Source organism: Eptatretus burgeri, chromosome 14 (genome assembly GCF_056783735.1).
Source record: "Eptatretus burgeri isolate ZD-2024b chromosome 14, Ebu_testis_v1, whole genome shotgun sequence".
Lineage (NCBI taxonomy): Eukaryota > Metazoa > Chordata > Myxini > Myxiniformes > Myxinidae > Eptatretus > Eptatretus burgeri.
Window position 1 is genome coordinate 27,440,462 of NC_140974.1, and position 11,577 is coordinate 27,452,038.

The window sequence follows — 11,577 nt, forward strand, 5'->3', positions numbered from 1 at the left end:
CTCCTGCAAATTATGCAAGACGTATTACATCACCATTCTGGGTCCATGAAGGAGATGTCAGTGTGCTCTGTCATGGCCACCAGGTTGGGGCCCGCCGTCGCTACATAGTACGAGGAAGAGGGAAAGAAAGATAAAGAAATGGGGAGTCAGAATGAGGAGCATCTGCCTATAGCTCATCTCTGGACCCCACCACTGTGCATTTCTGGGAGGGTTATTGCATGTTTGTAGATCTTGAATAATTGGGATGAAAAGTGGAGTAACAATGAAAGCTTTAAATGCACGTTTCAATAATATTATGACGACATATAACAGGCTATATATCTGAACATTTAATTGGTTATCGTGTCGTTTTGATTCCAACTATGGTGGCCATTTTTGCAAACACAACGAAGCACCTCTCTCACTCGCTTGCTCCACTTGCAGAGCAGCTTGTCGAGTGGCTTGCGGAGCAGTCGATACAGAATGGCTGGCCTGGCAAGCTGCTTGTTAACGGAACACACCCCGTGTTTCAGCTGCTTAGGCCCTTCTCTTTGGTGCGTTTTCCACCATTGCAATTGCCAGATGTTAATTATAGGTCTCAATGATTTGCTGTTTTGGGAACAGAGAACAGGTGTTGCGGGACAGGGGTGGGGAGGGAGGATGGTTATTAACAAATGTTTTTGTCTCACGGACTCCTTGGACTCCTTTTTGACGACATCTTGCAGATTAAGAACACATTTTTATTATTTACCATTATATTTTAAACTTGCTGGGATGCCCATTCGACAAACGGAAAGAATTAGTAAGTATTGATGCCACTTTTCGAGATATCTAGTTACTGTACTTGAGGTCCTTCACAAAGAGCTAGATGTCTCAATAGGGAGCTCTGTTCAAAGCAGAGTAGGTCATAAGCAGTATCCATCATGTTTCATCAAATGTAACAACACTGGCTTGACTAGTGGTGGGCAGAATCGATTCCCAAGTACTCAAATCCATCCATGTTTCCAGTAGTGTCGATTTCCAGCAGTGAATCTCGATTCCAGTAGTGAACTGGAATCGATGTCTATTCAAAGTACCTCCTACTTCATAGAGAGGTCCAGAGGTGTAGTTTGGAACTATTTCAGGAGGGATGAAGAAGATGGTCCAAAAGTTTGATGTTTTCTTTGTTAAACAGAGATTATTCATCACAACAATACTGTGCATCTGACATGTTGAAGCATTTGAACACCAAGCATCAGAATGAGTTCCAATTTGCGATGATTAAGAATGTGAAATCAAAGAAACCAAAGTCTGAAATGGCAATCAGTTCGCAATCGATCATTCAAAGCATGTTCTGTAAAATCTTTAACTGCTCCAAGTATGACACTGGTTCCCCCAGACAAAATCGCATTATTAACCAGATCGTGATAAATATGATTGTGAGGGACATACGACCTCCCAAGTCATCGCAATATCATGTGAAACATGCTTCCTGCAGTGCGTAGGGGTGAAAGCTTGCTCGGATGACTCCTGCTGCTGTGCTACTTCCAATGCCCTCACAGTACACATCTGGACATTTTGTCACACTCAGGTGTATATCACTCTCATGGCACACTTCCTCGACAGCGATTAGAATTTGCATATGAAATCGAATTTTTAAGCAATTGGCGATTGATTTAATTGAAGCGATATATATATATATATATATATATATATATATATATATATATATATATATATATATATATATATATATATATATATATATATATATATACATTAGCGATACCCATGCACATGCATGGGATAGCAGTACAACATAGCTGGTAGCAAACGACAGACCGTACACGGGGAATGACAAAAATACGCATTGTGCAAAATGCAAGTGGTACTATGGAACGCCAAGACTTCCCAAACATTGTCGGCATGTCCGCTAAGTGCCACAGCAATTTCATAGGGATCGTGTGACGGCGAGCCGAGTTTTTAGTGTGCAAGCTTGGTATTATAATATATATATATATATATATATATATATATATATATATATATATATATATATATATGTATATATGTATATGTATGTGAATGATTTATTGATTGGTTCAAGCGATTGGAACAGCTATCCCCAAAAACCCCAAAAAAAGAAAATGAAAAAAAAAGTATTCGGAAGCGAACTAGATTCCATCAATTCAGACAAAAAAGGACTCGGAATCGAATTGATTCCAAAATTCCTGGAATCGCGCATTCCTATGGGCTTCTGCTCGAGCTCAAGGTTGGCAGGAGGGATATGGTTTGGAAATAGAGATTGCCTAGAATGCAGGCGCTGATGCCAAATAATCCGCCATTGCAGCAAGTTCTGTACATTTTAAAAGTCATCATCAGATAATTTAATATGGTTAAAAGTATGGTATGAAGATCGAAGGAAAAGAGATCCTTCCCTTAGTAGGAACGGCCATGCAAGACGAGGAGGGTCAGAGGTGGGGAAGCATGAATACGGAGAATGTTGCAATTAAATTTGCAGACGTAATTAACAGCTGTCTGTCCAAGTTTGTCCTGGTGGAGGAGTTGCTCTCTTAATCAAAGGCTCTATTCCTCACTCTCCATCCACTGCCCTCACTCTCCCACACCCCCAGGAATACCTCTGGCTATGGCTTCCCTCCACTCCCACCTCATGTTTATATGTTTCCTGCACAAATCACCAAACAGTGATGACTCTACACCTCACTATTCGAAAACATGGACCAACTTCTATCCTCTCATCTCTCTTCCTCATATGTGGTGACTTCAATTGTCATAATGCCAGTTGGCTGGGTGTGGGTACCCCTCTCATCTGTCATGGCACTTCAGCAAAAGACTTCTGCGACTCAATGGGACTGACTCAATCGGTCAACTTCCCAACCCGGATCTCGACCAATGGTACTCTATCTCTTCTGGATCTAATTTTGACAAATCTCCCTGAAAATATCTGCTGTTCTTCCTCCACACTAGTCGGTTCATCTGACCACATGCTTGTCAAAGTAGACATTTCTCTGGCTATTACAGAACCACCTCAGCACCGTCAAGTCTGACATTTCACTCAGGCCGACCGGCAGGGTCTTGAAGCAGCCATCAAACTTCTAGACTGGTCTCCCATCGCTACTTTCTCCAACATCAACTCGTCCTGGGAATTCTTTCAAAAAAACTTGCTCTCTCTCAAGCACAGATTTATCCCCTCTCGTCTTCAGGCTGTTGTCCTACCCTTCTTCCCACCCATGGTTCACTGAGGCTTGTGGCGAGGCAGTTGTCCTGAAAAAACTTTCCTTTTATTTGCCTCATGGAAAGCAAATCCAAGTGAGGGTAATTTCAGTTCCTTCCACAAAAGTCGAAACAAGTGCAGATCTACCCTCAGGAGAGCCAGAAATCTTTCTAATCTCAAGTCTGAACTTTCAAACCTCTCCCTCCTTCAAATCCTGGTGGCATCTAATCAATTCTGTTTCTGGTGTATGTTCCCCCTTCATCTTCTCCCTCACCTCAAATGGCCACACTGCTGATACCGCACGTGAAAAGGCTGAATGCTTAAACTCGGTGTTTGCATCGAAATCTTGTGTCCAAAACCCATCGATTTCTCTACCCACTTTATCCAGTCACACCAAGCTATCCCTGGACTCTGTGTACTATCCTTTGACAAAGTGGAGAGTTTGCTCTCAAACCTCGACTCAGATTCTGCAACCGGTCCAGACAGCATCAACCCATGTGTCCTAAAAACCTGCTCCTCTGCTCTTGTTCACCCTCTCTCTGTTCTATTCACCCTCTCATTTGCTCAAGGTCATCTGCTATCTGCTTTGAAATGAGCAAACATTACCGCTCTGCATAAAGAAGGTGCAAAAACAGATCCCTGCAACTATAGACCAATCAGCCTTCTCCCAATCATCAGCAAGCTTATGGAATCCATCATCGCCACACACATTAAATAATTCCTCTTCTCCAATGGCTTGATTTCCGATCATCAATTTGGTTTCAGACCAGGTCACTCTACCTTGGATATGCTGCTTCTGTTCTCCCAAAAATGGAGGGAGGTCCTCAATGCAGACATGAAATCAGAGCCATATCCCTAGGCCTATCGTGTGCTTCTGACATGGTCTGACAACCTGCCCTGCTCACCAAACTCTCTTCCTATGGTATCCAAGGCGATCTCCACTCATGGCTCACAGACTTCCTCTCCTGTTGCAGCCAACATGTGGCCTTAAAATGGAGTTCTCTCATCCCATCTTCCTGTCCAGGCTGGAGCTCCTCAGGGCAGCATTCTGGGCCCTGTTCTTTTTCTGGTTTTCATCAATGATCTTTTCAACTCTCGAGAAAATCCTCTTTATCCCTTTGGTGTTGACTTACCCTCTGTTGTACCATCTGTCATCCCTCAAAATGACAAGTAGCAGCTTCTTCGCTCACTGCAGATCTGGATAAAATCACAAACTGGTCCAACATGTGGAAGATGTCTTTCAATCCAGACAAATCTCGCACTCTCACTATGTCTCTTCGAAAGGACCGTTTGGAACACCTCCCCCCCCCATCTACTTTCTCAACAAACCTCTTGAAGAAGTCCTTTCATTCAAGCTTCTGGGTCTCACTATCTGCCATGATCTTTCCTGGGAAACCACATTTCCAACCTGGCCTCCAAAGCCAGACACCGACTGGGCACCCTCCGTCGTGAAAAGTCCTTCATTGGTCCACCTGAGCTCCTGACCACATGCAAAGCTTTTTTCCGCAGCCTGATGGAGTACTGCTCTCTGCTCTGGGCTGGTGCTCCTGCCTCTCACCTTTCCTGGCTCCACGCTGTGGAACATAAAGCATTTAGGATCATTGGTATCTCCCGCGGTGATGCTGAGTCTTTGGGCCTCTCAATGTCTCACTGCATGCAGGTCGGTGGTCTTTCCATCTTCTACCATCTCCTCTCCGGTCTCGCCCGCCTGCTCTCTCTGCGATATGTCCCCCCCCCCCCCCATATTTCCGTAGGGCGCTCAAGGTCTACCAGCAACCCCCTTCTGGTAAAACTACCAAAGTCACGAATCACTGCTCACCTTCACTCTTTCATTCCTCTTTTTTCCCCACCTTTGGAATAAAATCCCACACTCTTTTCAGTCCCATTCTTCCCTCCAGGTCTTCAAAATGAGCTGTTCACCACCACCTTTTGTCTCCCCCCATCCAAAACCATGATCTTTTCCACCCCCATTAATTCACCCCAAACCCACCTCCTTCAAATTCCCTGCATTCCTTCCCAAAAGCTCCTTGCCATGTAAGGTCCTGAAAGTCCCTGTGGTGTCCATCTTCTTTACCCCGTGTTACCCACCCCATCCCTCTCCCTTCCACAGATCTCATCATGTCTCTGTTCCCAACGTTTTGTCCTTCCCTCTCCCACCCCTCTTGTTTCATGCCCCCCTCCCCCTTGTGTGTTGTGTGTTCGCTCTCATACGAGCCTCGATAATGTATACAAAAAAAAAAATTTCGACACGTGTTCTCATCACTCTCCACCAAAAAGCGAGACTTTAAAATACACAGTTCCCATCACCAAATATCTAAACTAAAAATCTCCCATTGTTCACACCACCAATGATCGCACGAGGTCACCAAAGTTGAGTCTGTGGAGCTTCCGCACAACAGACTTGGAGGTTTATAGGTAGGGGAGAAATTTGTCAAGGGAAAACGGTTGCTCCCGGGGAAAAAAAACACCCGGGCAGTGTATAAGTATGAACCTCTCTTGAGGGATAAGGCCAAAAGGCTGAGGCCTGTACATGCTAGGGCCCTCTCAACGGCCATGAAATTCACCATATACTGTATAGACAAATATGGGTTCATGCTTTTTTTACAATGAAGGGAAAACACAGGGAAGGCATGATAATTGCGAATACTGCACAACTCTTACCAGAGCAGATGGCTTCGGCTTTCTGCACCACAAAAAGGCTAACATATTTAGTTAGCTTATAATTATGCGTGGAGTCAGGCCAGCTTTCCAGCCAATGGGTGGAAGACACAGCTCGGCTAATTAGATATGCTGGCCTTCGTCCGTGTTCTGTGTCACATGATAGCTGTTAGCCAATCAGATTGTATACAAATTTAAAAGAGGGAAAAGTCAGCTTTAAAGGCTGAGGTGGTGGATAAAAATACCCCAAGGGCAATCTCTAGGTCAGACTAGGTCTGTGTGCCAAATGTGGTCGTTGGCGGCCCAGCAGTCTTTGCAAAAAACGTGAACATACAAACAGGCAGACAAGCCAGCCAGATGACAAATTTTATTTATTACTAGATGACCCGTGAACCCGTTGGGTTCCCGTTGTGACAGCGGTTGATAAAAAAAATCATTTCAGAAAAAAAAAAAGAAAACAAAAGACGGCTCCAGCGAACTATGAGGTTGTTTGCATTGATCTCAAATAACCGCTGAGGTTGTTTTTGCATTGATCAAATAATCCCGAAGAGTACTTGACTGAATCGGGAATTGATTTTTAAATAATTTTTTCGTTGCCCGATTTGAATGAAACTTGATACTGCACACCGCAGGAGAATGGTGAGTAAGGTGGCCCTAAAATTTTTGTGCTATCGTGTACCGTTTTGGCTGTATTTCAGGAACATACATATATACATACAAGATGAGAGTTTTAGTAATATATATAGATGATGTAAAATTTATAATGCTCTTATGTTGCTGCACAAAGCTAAACATGTGATGTAATGTTTTAAATGGATTGTATAGATTGCAGTAGAATAGGAGATGGTCTCAAACTTGTAAACTCCCCATTTAAAGTATCATATTGACTGATTACACTGAACAACAAATTTCAAAAATTTTTTTTTACTGGAGATGTGTAAAGTGATTTAGACTAATTTGGGTACGCTGATTTCAAAAATCATAACCGTTTTGCTGTATCACGTCAGGATTTTCAGGAACAGAAATATTCCCATTGCCTAGAAGTCAGGATTTCAATGAAATTTACATATGTCTTTAACATGTCTATTTCGTACAATTGTTGTTAACTTGTGTTATATTTCTTTCTTTCAGATAAAGATGAGTAGGCGTTCCTGTACCAATCATCCTGACAACTTCTGTTATGTCTGTGGTCGGTATACCAAAAAAGATCAACAGCGAAGTATATCTACAGCAGTGAAAATGAAGGCCGCCTACTTTCACTACTTCGGGTGTAAGGTGGGGGACCAAGAACAGAGCTGGGCACCACACATCTGCTGCACAAGCTGTCACACAACCTTGACTCAGTGGTTGGTGGGCAAGCGCGCGAGCATGCCATTTGCGGTGCCCATGATATGGCGTGAGCCGCAGAATCATCATGATGATTGTTATTTCTGCTGCACAAGCATCGCCGGCTTCAACAAGAAGAATAAAGGTCATATCAAGTACGCTGACTGCGTCTCTGCTCGTAAACCTGTGCCTCATGATGACGAGAACCCCGTTCCAACACCTCCAGCTGATCAGAACATAGCTGTAAGCAGTGGTGAAGAGGATGGTGATGATGAACCTTTTGAACCCGACACTCAAGAATCACACCTTCTGAACCAGGGAGACTTAAATGATCTTGTAAGAGATCTCTCGCTGTCAAAGGCGAAGGCAGAGCTGCTTGGATCAAGGCTGCAGCAGTGGAATCTACTTGAACCTAACACCAAGATATCCTTGTTCAGAGCACGTCACAGAGACATGGCTGAGTTCTTTGAGATGGAAGACTCGATGACATTCTGCAGTGACATCAACGGTCTGTTGAAAGAACTTGGGTGTGATCACGATCCTGCAGACTGGCGCCTCTTCATCGACTCGGGGAAGAACAGCTTGAAGGCTGTTTTGCTCCACAATGGCAACGAGAAACCATCAGTCCCACTGGCTCACGCGTTCGGCATGACAGAGACCTATGAGACGATGCGGCAGCTGCTTGATTCCATCAAGTACAATGACTTCAACTGGCACATCTGCGGAGACTTGAAAAGGGTGGCGCTGTTGTAAGGGCTGCAGTCAGGCTACACGAAATACATGTGCTTCCTTTGTCTCTGGGATAGCAGAGACGACAAGAATCACTGGACGAAGAAAGATTGGGAAAAGCGAAAAGAGCATGTACCTGGTCGACACAACGTGAAGCATGTCGCCCTTGTCGACCCAGCCAAGGTTTTCCTTCCACCACTCCACATAAAGCTCGGCTTGATGAAAAGTTTTGTACGGGCAATGGATCTGAATGGGCGTGGGTTTTTATACCTCAAGGAAAAGTTTGGCAACACCTTGTCGGAGGCCAAGATCAAGGCTGGTGTCTTTGTTGGACCGCAAATCCGACAGATTATGAAGGACGAAACTTTTCCGACAACTCTAAACCCCAAAGAGCTGGCAGCGTGGAGGAGCTTCAAAGCTGTGACGGACAACTTCTTGGGGAACGAGCGCGCGGACAACTATGAAGAAATAGTGCAGCAGCTGCTGGAGTCCTTCAGGAAACTTGGCTCCAGGATGTCCCTGAAAATCCATTTCCTACACCAGCACCTGAACTTCTTCCCTGACAACTTGGGAGCAGACTTGGACGAGCACGGCGAGCGATTCCACCAAGAGATTTCACTCATGGAGACGCGTTACCAAGGGCGGCACAACCCGAACATGATGGGCGATTTCTGCTGGTTCCTGCATCGTGAAACTGACACAGAGCAGCACAAATGCAAAGCCAAATGCCTAAAGCATTTTTAATTACATTCTAGTGGAGTTTTTCTGTAATTTCTATAATTTTGAAGCATTCATGATGAAATAAATGAATAAATGAATTTTTGTAAATTTCATTGAAATCCTGACTTCTAGGCAATGGGAATATTTCTGTTACTGAAAATGCTGACGTGATACAGCAAAACGGTTATGATTTTTGAAATCAGCGTACCCAAATTAGTCTAAATCACTTTACACATCTCCAGTAAAAATTTTTTGTTGTTCAGTGTTATTAAATTGGACAACTGTCGACCAAGCCCAAGGCCGGTTTGGGTATGGGAGTCAAGCAAACACACACTTAAGAATGGGTGCTGTACTGGCATCAGTTAACGCATAGCGTTCACTTGACACGTAGCGTTAATTCTACCAGCAAGTTTCAACGTGTCGTACAAAGATTGTCACGAACAGGCAAAGGCACAGGAGGTTCTTGACTGCTCTCTGTAATGCAACGGTAACTGCAGACACAAATAAATGAATAAATCATAATGTTGCAACGTCACAAAGGCAATCAAACATAAACAGATCAAAGGTTGAACAGTACAAATCATAATGGAATGAAACGGTTCAATCATGTTTTATAACAAGACAATCATCCGCCATTAGAACATAATCAAACTGAGAGACAATAATTACTCACTTTACTATGATTCCGTGGTGGGTGAAAACAAGAAATAGTTGATGTATGTATTAGTATAACTCAGGAAAGATTGAAAGAACATCGAAGTCTGGCTGTCTCAGTAGCTTCTCCAAAATTTCTCGTTTTTGCTCTCCTGAGTCAAAAATTTTCCACCTCAACCTCCTCCTCTTCCGATGAAACCTCTCCCACCTGGGTGGTTTTGTACATCATGTGGTTGTTGTTCCATTGTCAAAGCTCTGTCCATATGTACACTTCAAACCACGAAGGCAATATGCGTGAAACAACGTGACTCACAAAGTAAGGTTTCGATCCATGTCAGTAAAATAATTATCATGATCAATACAGGTGCGATGCGGATAATTTTTACTCGATCTACATTTCCGGTACAAAATCAATGTACCAGGTGAAACACTGTTGCTGGTTTGGCCCAGGATGGATCACTGGGAGACAGCGCTGCTGGTTTGGCCCAGCCGAGCTGACAGGTGAGACAATGCTGCTGGTTTAGCTCACGCTGGATCACTGGGAGACAATACTGGTAGTTTGGCCTGGCCAAGTTGAGAGGCAAGATACTGCTGCTGGTTTGGCCCAGCCTAGCTGACAGGCAAAACTCTGCTGCCGGTTTGACCTCTGCTGGATCATCATTGCTAAGGCTCTCAAATGAAGTCTTGCTTTATGAGAGGCGTCTCCAAATGGCCCGATAGACCAAATGGCCTCAGGCCCAAACTGTCCTTTTGGAAAGTCAACAATTGAGTGTGAATGTCCTGATATTAGAACACCAAGTCAAAAGCAGAACCAGAGGTTTGCAAGTATGTGGAAGGTGAAAAGTTTCAATTTTACATTCCACGAGCCACTCCGTCGTTTTGCTTCCTTGCACTTTCCCATGCATGTGTTGTGCGTTCCAAGAAAGAGATGCGACATGGCATCACATTCTTCTGCTTCGTCGAATCTTACTTTCATTTTTTTTTCCAAAAAACAATTTCATGGAAACAAGTCTCCCAAAGGCACATTGTGGCATATCGGTCCAAGTACTGAGAAAGAGCACCCAGGTTCAAGCACATGCTCGGACACCGTTTCCTCGTCTTTCACACAGTTGAAGTCAAACCTCGTTCAGTCCGTTCTGTCCAGAGACAGTGATTCACATTTCAACCTCGTTCGTCCCACGGTGCGAATCAAGGAATGAGGGTTTGGTGCATTTGTCATTGTAATTGGGCCTAAAATTTATTCCTACTCCCTGATTCTTTCAGGTCTCCAATTATGGGCTAGGCATCATATTGTACCTGCAAACAGGGTGTGTGAAGCTGTAAAGTGATCTCACCGCACCGAGTGGGAATATACAGAAAACAACCCAAAAAGTGCACTCTTTAGTGAAGTAGAAATCAATTGAGTTGGACATTTGTCAAATTGTCTACAGCTGGATGCTGACCATGCCAATGTCCACATCAATAGATTTCTACTTCACTAAGGAGTGTCTTTTTGGTTGTGTGTGCATCACACCTATCGAATAAGAAATCCGAGTAGAAACAAATCATGTGCTCACCTGATATGACCCAACCAACTCGTGTCTGGACAATGAAGCCGGCTTTGGGAGACGTTTCAAACTTTCATTTCCTTCATTGGAGACGAGGACAACTAGGGTGTGTGCCATTACCAATCAGCTTGTGGAGCACTGGCCAATTGGCTTAAGCACTCAAGCAAGCACTCCATTTGAAATAGTTCATAAGGAATGGCCGGCTTGACAAGCGATATCAATGTCATTGGTAATGGAACACACCTTTGAAAACAAGAAATTCAGAGCCTTGCCTGGTAATATGAGTACAGTGGATCTGAGAATGAACATTCCATGTTATGGTAGATCTGCACACGCTCACATTGCTGGATGCAGCCAATCACGGCTCATGATCAATCTGCATCCCCTCTCCGATCATTAAAGGTGGCAGCACCTAAAGACGAACATGGCCGTTGTCAATCTCATCCAACAGAACACCATCTTCCAACAGAAGCTCGCCAAGGACACAGAAGGAGATTAAACGCAGGGTCAGGCCATTTGGCCCATCATGCCTGCACCACATCAACACCAGACCAATTTAGAAAGAAGGAAAAATGCAAAAAAAAAAATTTTTTTTTTGTTTTTGTTTAATTATTTTTGTCGTTTTCTAAAATTTATTTTCGTTTTTTTTTCGGGGTGGCAGTGGGTAAAGGTGGTTCTTGGTAAGAAACATACAACATCAAGCACACAACATCCCTTTAAAAGACCCCCACATACAACTCTACGTGCACA

The 11,577-nt window shown here is 43.8% G+C and overlaps 1 protein-coding gene across 5 annotated transcripts in view; it reads right to left on the reverse strand.

Annotated features, from left to right (window-relative positions):
- LOC147012856 (uncharacterized) overlaps positions 1-9,573 on the reverse strand; it is a 50,483-nt gene extending 40,910 nt beyond the window's left edge. For 3 of the 5 annotated variants that reach the window (XM_085854185.1, XM_085854177.1, XM_085854175.1), the window contains exons 1-2: positions 9,300-9,573; positions 9,053-9,117 (exon numbers count right to left, since the gene is read on the reverse strand). The gene's annotated coding sequence lies outside the window, so the exon portion shown is untranslated. Of the gene's footprint in view, positions 1-9,029; positions 9,118-9,299 lie in introns of all 5 variants that reach the window. The other 2 variants (XM_085854182.1, XM_085854174.1) reach the window with 1 other exon arrangement.
- Between the last annotated feature and the right edge of the window lie 2,004 nt (positions 9,574-11,577).